This window comes from Coregonus lavaretus (assembly GCF_964263955.1).
Source record: "Coregonus lavaretus genome assembly, chromosome: 4".
NCBI classification, from domain to species: domain Eukaryota; kingdom Metazoa; phylum Chordata; class Actinopteri; order Salmoniformes; family Salmonidae; genus Coregonus; species Coregonus lavaretus.
The window spans coordinates 56,033,212-56,046,229 of record NC_139991.1 but is presented as its reverse complement, the minus strand read 5'-3'; the positions used below and the strand labels follow the sequence as shown (position 1 = coordinate 56,046,229).

General features: G+C 42.5%; 1 pseudogene across 1 annotated transcript in view; it reads left to right on the top strand.

Annotated features, from left to right (window-relative positions):
* The window catches only part of LOC311127966 (voltage-dependent N-type calcium channel subunit alpha-1B-like), a 209,627-nt pseudogene that overhangs the window by 61,363 nt on the left and 135,246 nt on the right, over positions 1–13,018 (top strand). Inside the window, exon 4 of the transcript in view lies at positions 12,865–12,956. The product of the transcript in view is annotated as a voltage-dependent N-type calcium channel subunit alpha-1B-like (transcript). The remainder of the gene's footprint in view (positions 1–12,864; positions 12,957–13,018) is intronic.

The window sequence follows — 13,018 nt, the reverse complement described above, 5'->3', positions numbered from 1 at the left end:
TCCGCCACCCGCTCTGTCTCCTGGATTATTCTGCATCTTTTGAATCTGTAAATAAACACTCACATTCGTTCAACTCACCTTGTCCTGGTCTGCTTCTGGGTTCGGTCTTAGAGAACCGTGACAAGTATTGGGTATTCCATTATTCAACTCCTCTATTACAACTTTTAGAATAGCCATGGAGTAGTCTGTGTCTCTGAACATTTGGTTGTCAATATATAGTTTATCGACCACAAGTGCCACACGTTTCCCTTTGAATCTATTTTCCTTGAAGATTGCAGAAAGGTGCAAAGTTCTGTATCCAATCTCCCTCGGGAACTGATCATTCATGCCTATTTTCGTGCCAGCAAGTCTTTTTCCTAGGCTTTTAACCATAGCTTTATCCTTAAAAAATGCAAATTTGGCAACGATTGGGTGATCATATTTCTGTCCTCTTTGTCCGAAACGGTGTACACGTTCGAGTTGGATTTTATCGACAGCCTCGAGTGGTATTTGAAGCGCTGTATGCAGGAAATCCTTCATAATATTCTCGGTTATTTCTCCCTCCTTTTCCTGAATACCCGTAAGTACTAGATTTTCTCTCATCGATCTAGTTTGGATGTCTAGTAAGGCTTCTCTCAGAAGGTTGTTCTGACACTGTCTCTTTGCAATCATTACCAATTGGCACTTTTAGGGTTATAAACACTGTACTTTGTATCACTTATTTACTCGTGTTGCCTTTTGGCAGTTACCTGTATGTTGTTGCTTTTAGGGTTAAAGGGGCATTGTGCCATTGCTACATCCATTTTTAGATATTTGTTTTTAATATGTCAAGAGAAAAAGCCCCAGCCCCCAGTGAGTGGGCTCAGTCCAAAGGTCCATACAGGTGAATGCTCTCCACAATATATGCTTAAGATTTCTGCCATATGCTATTTTTGGTATACTGATAAGGGGTGACTCACATGATAGGGAAACATCACCAAGGACCCACAAGAGGAAATGAGTGTGTGTGTGTGCACTCGCGCATGTGTGTGTGAGAGTGTGTGTGTGTGTCTTTGTGTACATGCATACACACCTGCCGTCTGACTGTGTGTGGCTAGCAGTGGCTAGCAGGCGCCGAGTGTGTGACTGATGGCTGATAGCATCACCCTCTATATTTCCCGTGGCATCGCCTGGCGCCCACATAGATAGATATATTGTGGTGATGATAAAGGGATATTAAAACCCACTCTTCTTCAGCTCCCAGCTGGCTGTCTGCTCCTCAGACATAAAAACCATGCCCTCCTGTCCCCATCACACACACACACACACACATACACACACACACACACACACACACAGAGAAACACTTTTTTGATAAGAGCTAAAGGTTTCATCAGTGATTCGGGTTGATATGGTGTCAATTCTGATTCAATAGTCGAATGGGCGCGAGATGGCGCACTCGAGCAAGATGAAACATCATTGCACAAGCAAACACTAGAGTCGAGAGAGAAGCCCTATGGTCGAGCGAGCAGAGGACGGGTGGTGCAGGCCAGCGTGGTGCGCGCAAATTAAACTTGAGAGCTTGCGAGTGACTTTGATCGAGCAGAACTGCATTTCCACACGCAGTAAATAAATTTGAGAGCAAAGATTTTTGTTCGCCTGAAAAAATACTTACTACTGTACATATCAAGACTCAGAAATTTCTGCACTCACAAATACGCCACGTCCCCACACGGATGTATTTTCTCCCTCTCACACCAATTTTCCAGTTTGCTCTCCAAAATCCATTTTACTCTCGCAACTGCTTACTATAACTTTATAAGAGGGGGAAATTCGAGCCAATTAACATAGCCTGTAGCAGTGTACTGAAATGCAATTTGGTCCGGTTTTTGGACCAATTACGGCTTGACTGCTCTCTAACCAGAGTTTTTACCATAGAGATGAAAGGGGACAGTGAAAGGTGAACGATGTCTGACAAAAATAAAGAGCTAAGTTCGATAGTTTTTCAGTAGAGAAACTAGCTAACCAACTAGCTAGCTAATCAACTATGATTTCAATAGTGAAATTGAAGTAGGTAGTTATTTGGTCTTGTTATTAAAGCAGGCTATTGATGAGGCAAGCCAGGTGAACGTCAGCTAGCCATGTGGTTTAACCAAAGCCCAAAGCTGCTGTCTATTGGTTAGAAAGATGGTTCTATACTGAATGTATGTGATAGTCATTGCTAAACTATATGAGTAGTGTAGGTAAGGGATGAAGTGAACCTATAGGAGGATAGAAATATAGAAATGTAATCCCACTCAAATTTATAGACAGAGCAATGTATGCAAGGACTGACCATCGTGCCTCCTTCTAAAAACTCAAGGTTACTCGCCTCAGTTACTCGCCTCAGACCTCAGATTAATTGGGACAGAGCTCATGGAATTGTTTTAGGTGGAATCTTATGTTGAATGATACATTTATTCTGTTTGCACTTATATCTTTGTTCTACTTGTGCTTTTTCCACAGATGGCTCTCGCTTGCTGATAACATCTGATCTGATGAGACTCACTATGCGATTTGACTCCTCTTACTGACTCTATTCAATAAAACTGTAAAATATAAATAATTTGGGATTCTGTATTTGGTAGACAGTGGTAGTTCCCTATGGTGTCAAATCCAATTCAAAAGTTGAACACGCACGAGATGGTGTGCGCGAGCAAGATGAAATATCATTGCGCGAGCAAACACTAAGTTAAGAGCGAAGAAATGTGGTCGAGCAAGCAGAGGATGGGTCCCGCGAGGGCACAGGCCAGTCAAGAGATTGATAAGACGATGGTAGTTGCCAATCAGACAATTACTATATATAAAATGTATTTTCCTCAGTACAATGTTTGGTGAATGTATGGTGTTGTTTTGTCCTCAGCCCTCCTTTGAATGCTGTGTGTACTGATTCAGTTCTAAATTACCATCATCGAGTCCATCCTCACCTCCTTCATCACTGCAACGGATTGTCCGGTCTGCTGAGAGGGTCATTGGCTGCCACCTGCCCTCCATCGAGGTCCTGCACGACTTCAGCGTGCAGGAAAGATCAACGCCGACGCCTTCTAGCCCCTCTTCCAAAGACTCCCATCTCGTGCATGTTCGACTTTTGAATTGGATTTGACACCATAGGGAACTACCATTGTCTATCAAAAACAGAATCCCATATTATTTATTTTTGACATTGGAAGTTTTATTGAGTAGAGTCAGTAATAGAGGAGTCAAATCGCATAGGGAGTCTCATCAGATAAGATGTTATCAGCAAGCCAGAGCCATCTGTGGAAAGAGCACAAGTAGAACAAAGATATAAGTGCAAACAGAATAAATGTATCATTCAACATAAGATTCCACCTAAAACAATGACATGAGCAATGACGTGGCAGGGAGGACGCTTTGTTATTGTTTCAACTCCTGATTGCCGCTTTAAGAAACATATAAATGAGCATACAAGTATGTTTAAGCATACATGACTGTTGGGAGTGCAGTTCCATACCTTTTAGATGTCTTGACCAGCCTCTGACTGTTCTCTAGACAGCAGTAGCTCTGGAAGGTGTCTCAGGCACTGTTTGTGTCCACGTCACCTCCCTCAGAACCAGTGAAGATCTCCAGGTTTTTACAATGGGGCATCAGCATAATCTATAGAGAGGGCAGAACAATACAGGAGATGGAATTAGATTTAGTATGGAGTGGAAGTCCCATCTTAAAATCTTTGTACAATCCATAGACGTTGGTAAAAAGGTCAACAAAAGTATGGCACTGGAGTTTGAGGAAGGTGGAGCGATACAAAGAGTTACCTGTCTAACAGAACACAGAGGGTGTTCTTTAATGGAAGCCTCTCCAACAAAATACAGATAGAATCAGGAATTTCCAGGGCAGCTGTCTAGGCCCCTTACTTTTTTCAATCTTTACTAACGACATGCCACTGGCTTTGAATAAAGCCAGTGTGTCTATGTATGCGGATGACTCAACACTATACACGTCAGCTACCACAGCGACTGAAATGACAGCAACAGTTAACAAAGAGCTGCAGTTAGTTTCAGAATGGGTGGCAAGGAATACGTTAGTCCTAAATATTTCAAAAACTAAAAGCATTGTATTTGGGACAAATCATTCACTAAACCCTAAACCTCAACTAAATCTTGTAATGAAAAATGTGGAAATTGAGCAAGTTGAGGAGACTAAACTGCTTTGAGTAACCCTGGATTGTAAACTGTCATGGTCAAAACATATTGATACAACAGTAGCTAGGATGGGGAGAAGTCTGTCTATAATAAAGCGCTGCTCTGCATTCTTAACAGCACTATCAACAAGGTAGGTCCTACAGGCCCTATTTTTGTCGTACCTGGACTACTGTTCAGTCGTGTGGTCAGGTGCCACAAAGAGGGACTTTACAATTGGCTCAGAACAGGGCAGCACAGCTGGCCCTTGGATGTACAAGAGAGCTAACATGAATACTATGCATGTCAATTTCTCCTGGCTCAAAGTGGAGGAGAGATTGACTTCATTACTGCTTGTATTTGTGAGAGGTATTGACATGTTGAATGCACCAAGCTGTCTGTTTGAACTACTGGCACACAGCTCGGACACCCTTGCGTACCAAACAAGACATGCCACCAGAGGTCTCTTCACAGTTCCCAAGTCCAGAACAGACTATGGGAGGCGCACAGTACTACATAGAGCCATGACTACATTCTATTCCACATCAAGTAACTCATGCCAGAAGTAAAATTTGATTTAAAAAATAGATAAAAATACACCTTATGGAACAGCGGGGACTGTGAAGCAACACAAACATAGACACATGCATACAAACACACGATAACATGCACACATGTACACATGGATTTTGTGTTATAGATACAGTGAGGGAAAAAAGTATTTGATCCCCTGCTGATTTTGTAAGTTTGCCCACTGACAAAGACATGATCAGTCTATAATTTTAATGGTAGGTTTATTTGAACAGTGAGAGACAGAATAACAACAAAATAATCCAGAAAAACGCATGTCAAAAATGTTATAAATTGATTTGCATTTTAATGAGGGAAATAAGTATTTGACCGCTCTGCAAAACATGACTTAGTACTTGGTGGCAAAACCCTTGTTGGCAATCACAGAGGTCAGACGTTTCTTGTAGTTGGCCACCAGGTTTGCACACATCTCAGGAGGGATTTTGTCCCACTCCTCTTTGCAGATCTTCTCCAAGTCATTAAGGTTTCGAGCCTGACGTTTGGCAACTCGAACCTTCAGCTCCCTCCACAGATTTTCTATGGGATTAAGGTCTGGAGACTGGCTTGGCCACTCCAGGACCTTAATGTGCTTCTTCTTGAGCCACTCCTTTGTTGCCTTGGCCGTGTGTTTTGGGTCATTGTCATGCTGGAATACCCATCCACGATCCATTTTCAATGCCCTGGCTGAGGGAAGGAGGTTCTCAACCAAGATTTGACGATACATGGCCCCGTCCATCGTCTCTTTGATGCGGTGAAGTTGTCCTGTCCCCTTAGCAGAAAAACACCCCCAAAGCATAATGTTTCCACCTCCATGTTTGACGGTGGGGATGGTGTTCTTGGGGTCATAGGCAGCATTCCTCCTCCTCCAAACAAGGCGAGTTGAGTTGATGCCAAAGAGCTCAATTTTGGTCTGATCTGACCACAAAACTTTCACCCAGTTCTCCTCTGAATCATTCAGATGTTCATTGACAAACTTCAGACGGGCCTGTATATGTGCTTTCTTGAGCAGGGGGACCTTGCGGGCGCTGCAGGATTTCAATCCTTCACGGCGTAGTGTGTTACCAATTGATTTCTTGGTGACTATGGTCCCAGCTGCCTTGAGATCATTGACAAGATCCTCCCGTGTAGTTCTGGGCTGATTCCTCACCATTCTCATGATCATTGCAACTCCACGAGGTGAGATCTTGCATGGAGCCCCAGGCCGAGGGAGATTGACAGTTCTTTTGTGTTTCTTCCATTTGCGAATAATCGCACCAACTGTTGTCACCTTCTCACCAAGCTGCTTGGCGATGGTCTTGTAGCCCATTCCAGCCTTGTGTAGGTCTACAATCTAGGCCCTGACATCCTTGGAGAGCTCTTTGGTCTTGGCCATGGTGGAGAGTTTGGAATCTGATTTATTGATTGCTTCTGTGGACAGGTGTATTTTATACAGGTAACAAACTGAGATTAGGAGCACTCCCTTTAAGAGTGTGCTCCTAATCTCAGCTCGTTACCTATATAAAAGACACCTGGGAGCCAGAAATCTTTCTGATTGAGTGGGGGTCAAATACTTATTTCCCTCATTAAAATGCAAATCAATTTATAACATTTTTGACATGCGTTTTTCTGGATTTTTTTTACGCTGCTGCTACTCTGTTAATTATTTATGCATAGTCACTTTAACTCTACCCACATGTTGTCAGAAGAACCGATGTGGATGTGGTGGAGGAGTCAGGCGCAGGACACAGAGGCTTCGTCCAACAGACTTTACTAGTCAAAAGTGCAAAAATACAATACACGGCCTCGAAAACAAACAGAGGCGAGTGAATACGTAAACATGCGTAAACACTAAACAAACAAACAGAGCGTCAACACGCAGCTCCGAAATACAGGCAGACAACAACACACAATCTAACCAATACAAAACAGGGAACTTATAGGACACGTAATCAGAACACAAACAGACACAGGTGTACAAGACAGACCAAAGCAATCACACCACAAAACATTCAACGGTGGCAGCTAGTACTCCGGGGACGGCGAACGCCGAAGCCTGCCCGAACCAGGAGGAGGAGCAGTCTCGGCCGAAACCGTGACACATGTACATATTACCTCAACTAGCCGGTGCCCCCGCACATTGACTCTGCACCGGTACCCCCCTGTATATATAGCCTCCCTACTGTTATTTTTTTTTACTTTTGCTCTTTTTTTCTCAACACTTTTGTTGTTGTTGTTTTATTTTACTTTTTTATAAAAACATAAATGCATTGTTGGTTAAGGGCTGTAAGTAAGCATTTCACAGTAATGTCTACACCTGTTGTGTGGCAAATAAAATTTCATTTGATTTGATTAAAAGGCACGTCAGCCCGCTTGGAGTTTGCCAAAATGCCAAACTGAGCAATCGGGGGAGAAGGGCCTTGGTCAGGGAGGGGATCAAGAACCCGATGGTCACTCTGACAGAGCTCCAGAGTTCCTCTGTGGAGATGGGAGAACCTTCCAGAAGGACAACCATCTCTGCAGCACTCCACCAATCAGGCCTTTATGGTAGTGGCCAGACGGAAGCCACTCCTACCATCCAGGACCTCTATACCAGGCGGTGTCAGAGGAAGGCCCTCAAAATTGTCAAAGACTCCAGCCACCCTAGTCATAGACTGTTCTCTCTGCTACCGCACGGCAAGCGGTACCGGAGCGCCAAGTCTAGGTCCAAAAGACTTCTCAACAGCTTCTACCCCCAAGCCATAAGACTCCTGAACAGCTAATCATGGCTACCTGGACTACTTGCACTGCCCCCCCATCCCCACCCCATCTTTTTACGCTGCTGCTACTCTGTTAATTATTTATGCATAGTCACTTTAACTCTACCCACATGTTGTCAGAAGAACCGATGTGGATGTGGTGGAGGAGTCAGGCGCAGGACACAGAGGCTTCGTCCAACAGACTTTACTAGTCAAAAGTGCAAAAATACAATACACGGCCTCGAAAACAAACAGAGGCGAGTGAATACGTAAACATGCGTAAACACTAAACAAACAAACAGAGCGTCAACACGCAGCTCCGAAATACAGGCAGACAACAACACACAATCTAACCAATACAAAACAGGGAACTTATAGGACACGTAATCAGAACACAAACAGACACAGGTGTACAAGACAGACCAAAGCAATCACACCACGAAACATTCAACGGTGGCAGCTAGTACTCCGGGGACGGCGAACGCCGAAGCCTGCCCGAACCAGGAGGAGGAGCAGTCTCGGCCGAAACCGTGACACATGTACATATTACCTCAACTAGCCGGTGCCCCCGCACATTGACTCTGCACCGGTACCCCCCTGTATATATAGCCTCCCTACTGTTATTTTTTTTTACTTTTGCTCTTTTTTTCTCAACACTTTTGTTGTTGTTGTTTTATTTTACTTTTTTATAAAAACATAAATGCATTGTTGGTTAAGGGCTGTAAGTAAGCATTTCACAGTAATGTCTACACCTGTTGTGTGGCAAATAAAATTTCATTTGATTTGATTAAAAGGCACGTCAGCCCGCTTGGAGTTTGCCAAAATGCACCTAAAGACTCTCAGACCATGAGAAACAAGATTCTCTGGTCTGATGAAACCAAGATTGAACTCTTTGGCCTGAATGCCAAGCTTCACGTCTGGAGGAAACCTGGCACCATCTCTACGGTAAAGAATGGTGGTGGCAGCATCATGTTGTGGGGATGTTTTTCAGCGACAGGAATATTATGGGGTATTGTGTGTAGATTGATGAGGAAACAATACAATTTAATCAATTTTAGAATAAGGCTGTAGCGTAACAAAATGTGGAAAAAGTCAAGGGGTCTGAATACCTTCCGAAGGCACTGTATGTGTCGAGTTGTGTAAGGCGTAAGATGAGTTGGTGACTCACTGGTCCAAACTTGAGGTCCTCTGCCTCATTGGTGTAGTGGTCCAGGGCGATGAAGTAAAAGCCTGACTCCACCTGGTCAAATGTGTTCTCTCTACACACACTGACCTGTCTCCTGAGAACAACGAGTGATAGAGAGAGGAAAATAAGATGTCACGAAATGTCACAGACATAGTTCAATTGCAGTTGAAATGTTTTAACATCTTAATGTTGCATTCAAGGTAACAGTCCATTTTAAGACTGCTGTGGCTGTATCAAAAGAGGCAACAATGGTTAATAATTTAGCCAAATAAGTAATCACAAGATGTGGGACTGAGCCGAGCTGTAGTGCAATTCCATGGTAACAGAGTGATGCTGAGGCTCAGATTTCACTTTAAAATGTATGTCAAACAAAAACCAATGATTTCAAAGTGAAACAAACCATACAAATATATGCACAATGACTACTTTTAACAATTTTAAATAATTGGTTTGTTTGACCTATATTTTAAAGTGAAAAATCTGAGTCTCTGCATCACTCCGTTACCATGGAATTCCCCTGTACCAATCCACGCCACTTGTCAGTCAGCATGGCTCAATGTTGAACAGCATGCTGTCAGTTCATGCCCAATCCACCTCGTGGAGAGCTATCCTCCTATAGGTTCACTTCATCCCTTACCTACATTACTCATATTGTTAGCAATGACTATCACATACATTCAATATAGAACCATCTTTCTAACCAGTAGAGCGCAGCTTTGGCTTTGGTTAAACCACAGTTAGCATCCTAGCTAGCTGACGTTCACCTAGCTTGCCACATCAATAGCCTGCTTCAATAACAGAAGACCAAATAACTACCTACTTCAATTTCAATATTGGTATCATAGTTGATTAGCCAGCTAGTTGGTTAGCTAGTTTCTCTACTGAAAAACTGTCTTGACATGTAGTAAGTATTTATTTAGGCGAACAAAAATTAAAAAATTAATTTACTGCGTTCGGAAATTCAGTTCTGCTTGCTCAAAGTCACACTCACAAGCTCTCACATGTAATTTGTGCGCACCACGCTGCCCTGAGCTCACAGCACCCGTCCTCTGCTCGCTCGACAGCAATTATTCTCTCTCTACTCAAGTGTTTGCTCGCGCAATGATGTTTCATCTTGTGCCCGTTTGACTTTTGAATCGGAATTGACACCATAGGCTCATTCATTATTACGGTATGAAAATGTATGCACTCACTAACTGTAAGTCGCTCTGGATAAGAGCGTCTGCTAAATGACGTACATGGAAATGATATCAAACCATCACATTCAATGATACATTACAACATATTGTATATCATTAGACTTATTTTTACCCCCGGTAACCTCTGTTCATTGTCTTGTTTTGTGTCATCGTCAAAATAGACTCAGTCGTGTCGAGCGTCTCCTGCCTAGCCTGTGTTCATTATATTGTGACTTGACCTGTCTGTTACTGACAAAGTGGTGTGTGGCCTTGCCGGGATCTCTGTCTCTCTCTCTTTCTCACACTATCTCCTTCTGTCTTTCTAGCTCACTCTCCCTCTCCGCACCCCTCTCTCTATCTCCTTATCTCTCTCTCGCTCTCTCTCTCTCTCTCTCTCTCTCTCTCTCTCTCTATCTCTCTCTATATACACTACCATCAAAAGTTTGGGGTCACTTAGAAATGTCCTTGTTTTCTAAAGAAATTCTATTTTTTTGTCCTTTAAAATAACATCAAATTGATCAGAAATATAGTGTAGACATTGTTCATGTTGTAAATGGCTATTGTAGCTGGAAACGGCTGATTTTTAATGGAATATCTACATAGGCGTACAGAGGCCCATTATCAGCAACCATCAGTCCTGTGTTCCAATGACACGTTGTGTTTGCTAATCCAAGTTTATCATTTTAAAAGGCTAATTGATCATTAGAAAACCCTTTTGCAATTATGTTAGCACAGCTGAAAACTGTTGTGCTGATTAAAGAAGCAATAAAACTGGCCTTCTTGAGACTAGTTGAGTATCTGGAGCATCAGCAATTGTGGGTTTGATTACAGGCTCAAAATGGCCAGAACTTTCTTCTGAAACTCATCAGTCTATTCTTGTTCTGAGAAATGAAGGCTATTCCATGCAAGAAATTGGCAAGAAACTGAAGATCTCGTACCACGCTGTGTACTACTCCCTTCACAGAACAGCGCAAACTGGCTCTAACCAGAATAGAAAGAGGAGTGGGAGGCTATTTTACCAAAAAGGAGAGTGATGGAGTGCTGCATCAGATGACCTGTCCTCCACAATCCCCCGACCTCAACCCAATTGAGATGGTTTGGGATGAATCGGATGGCAGAGTGAAGGAAAGGCAGCCAACAAGTGCTAAGCATATGTGGGAACTCCTTCTAGACTGTTGGTAAAACATTCCAGGTGAAGCTGGTTGAGAGAATGCCAAGCGTGTGCAAAGCTGTCATCAAGGCAAAGGGTGGCTATTTAAAGAATCTCAAATATAAAATATAGTTTGATTTGTTTAACACTTTTTTGGTTACTACATGATTCCATATGTGTTATTCCATAGTTTTGATGTCTTCACTATTATTCTACAATGTAGAAAATAGTATAAATAAAGAAAAACTCTTGAATGAGTACGTGTCCAAACTTTTGACTGGTACTGTATGTAAATTACATTTTCTGTATTTCATTTTCAATAAATTAGCAACATTTTCTAAAAACATGTTTTCACTTTGTCATTTTTGGTATTGTGTGTAGTAGATGGGTGAGGAAAAAAATATATTTAATCAATTTTGAAATCAGGCTGTAACACAACACAATGTGGACTAAGTCAACGGATATGAGTACTTTCTGAAGGAACTGTATACAGTCAGGTCCATAATTATTGGCATCCTTGATAAAGATGCGCAAAAAAGACAGTATAAAAGAAATACAAATACTGAGCTATATTGTATGCTTAAACAAATTGGGAAAATATATTATTTTATACTAATGCTATTGCTCTGAGAAGAGATTTTGTAGTAAAACATTAACTAATAATTAAAAACATTATTGCCACCCCTGTGACCAATAACCTCCCTTTGCGAGAATAACAACACTGAGCCTTTTTCTGAAATGTTTTATGAGATTGGAGAACACTTTGGGAAGGATCTTAGACCATTCATCCATACTGAATCTTACCAGATCCTTGATATCCTTTGTCTGCTCTTATGGACTGCCCTCTTTTTTTTCATACCAGATGTATTCAATGGGGTTCTAGTCCAGAGACTGAGATGGCAATTGCAAAATGTTTATTTTGGGGGTGAATTAACCATTTCTTTGTGAATTTTGGTTAGTGCTTGGGGTTATTTTCTTGCTGGACGATCCACCTGCGGCCAAGTGTCAGGCTCCTTGTAGAGGCAACCAGGTTTTTGGCTAAAATGTCCTGGTACTTGGTAAAGTTCATGATGCTGTTGACCTTAACAAGGGCCTGAGGACCAGTGGAACTGGTGCTATGGTCAGATAACATAAAAAAGAGCTTGTACCCCAGTGGTGGATTTGGCATTGAAAGCAGAAGGCCATCTCAGTCTCCCGACTTGAAACACATTGAAAAACTGTGGTTTGAATTGAAGAGGTCAGTCCGTAACAGCAGACGAAGGATATCAAAGATCTGGAAAGATTCTGTATTAGGATCCCTCCCAACGTGTTCTCCAATCTCATAAAACATTATAGAAAAAGGCTTGGCGTCGTTATCCTCGCAAGGGGTGCCAGTAATTATGACCTCGTGTTTAAAAAAAATGTATTTTAGTTATTACTTGTTTAACAAAATCTTTTTCTCAGAGCAATTAGTATAAGATAATATAATTTCCCCATTTTTTGGAGCATACAATATAGCTCAGTATTGGTATTATTTATTTTATTCAGTCTTTTTTGCTCATCTTTATCAAGGGTGGCAATAATTCTGGACCTGACTGTATTTCTCTGTCTGTCTGTCTGCCTGCCTGCCTGCCTGCCTGCCTGCCTGCCTGCCTGCCTGATGCCTGCCTCTCTCTCTTTCCCCCCCGAGTGTAGTGTTTTTCAGAAGGTTTTAGTGCAGCACTTACTTGTCCCCCCCTCCATGTGCTTCTGCTTCTAATGCAGCCTGCCAGCTGTGGCTCTGTGGCTGAGAACAGCACACACACACACACAAGGACCTGCTGCTGCTCTACTGTCCCTACTGACAGAGAGAGAAAGTGGGGAAGATATCTTGCCCTGAGTGTACTGTTTTACGTGCCTCTTCTGAATGCACTCACCTGACTCTCCTCTCGTTGTCTTATGTATGTGTGTGCAGGATCCTGGCCACGGTGGGCTCAGACTTTGACCTGAGGACTCTGCGGGCGGTGAGAGTACTGAGACCACTCAAACTGGTGTCTGGCATCCCCAGTAAGTCACTGACAACAGGTCAAAGGTCACTCAGTGTGCACCATAACATTACTGTAGTGTTA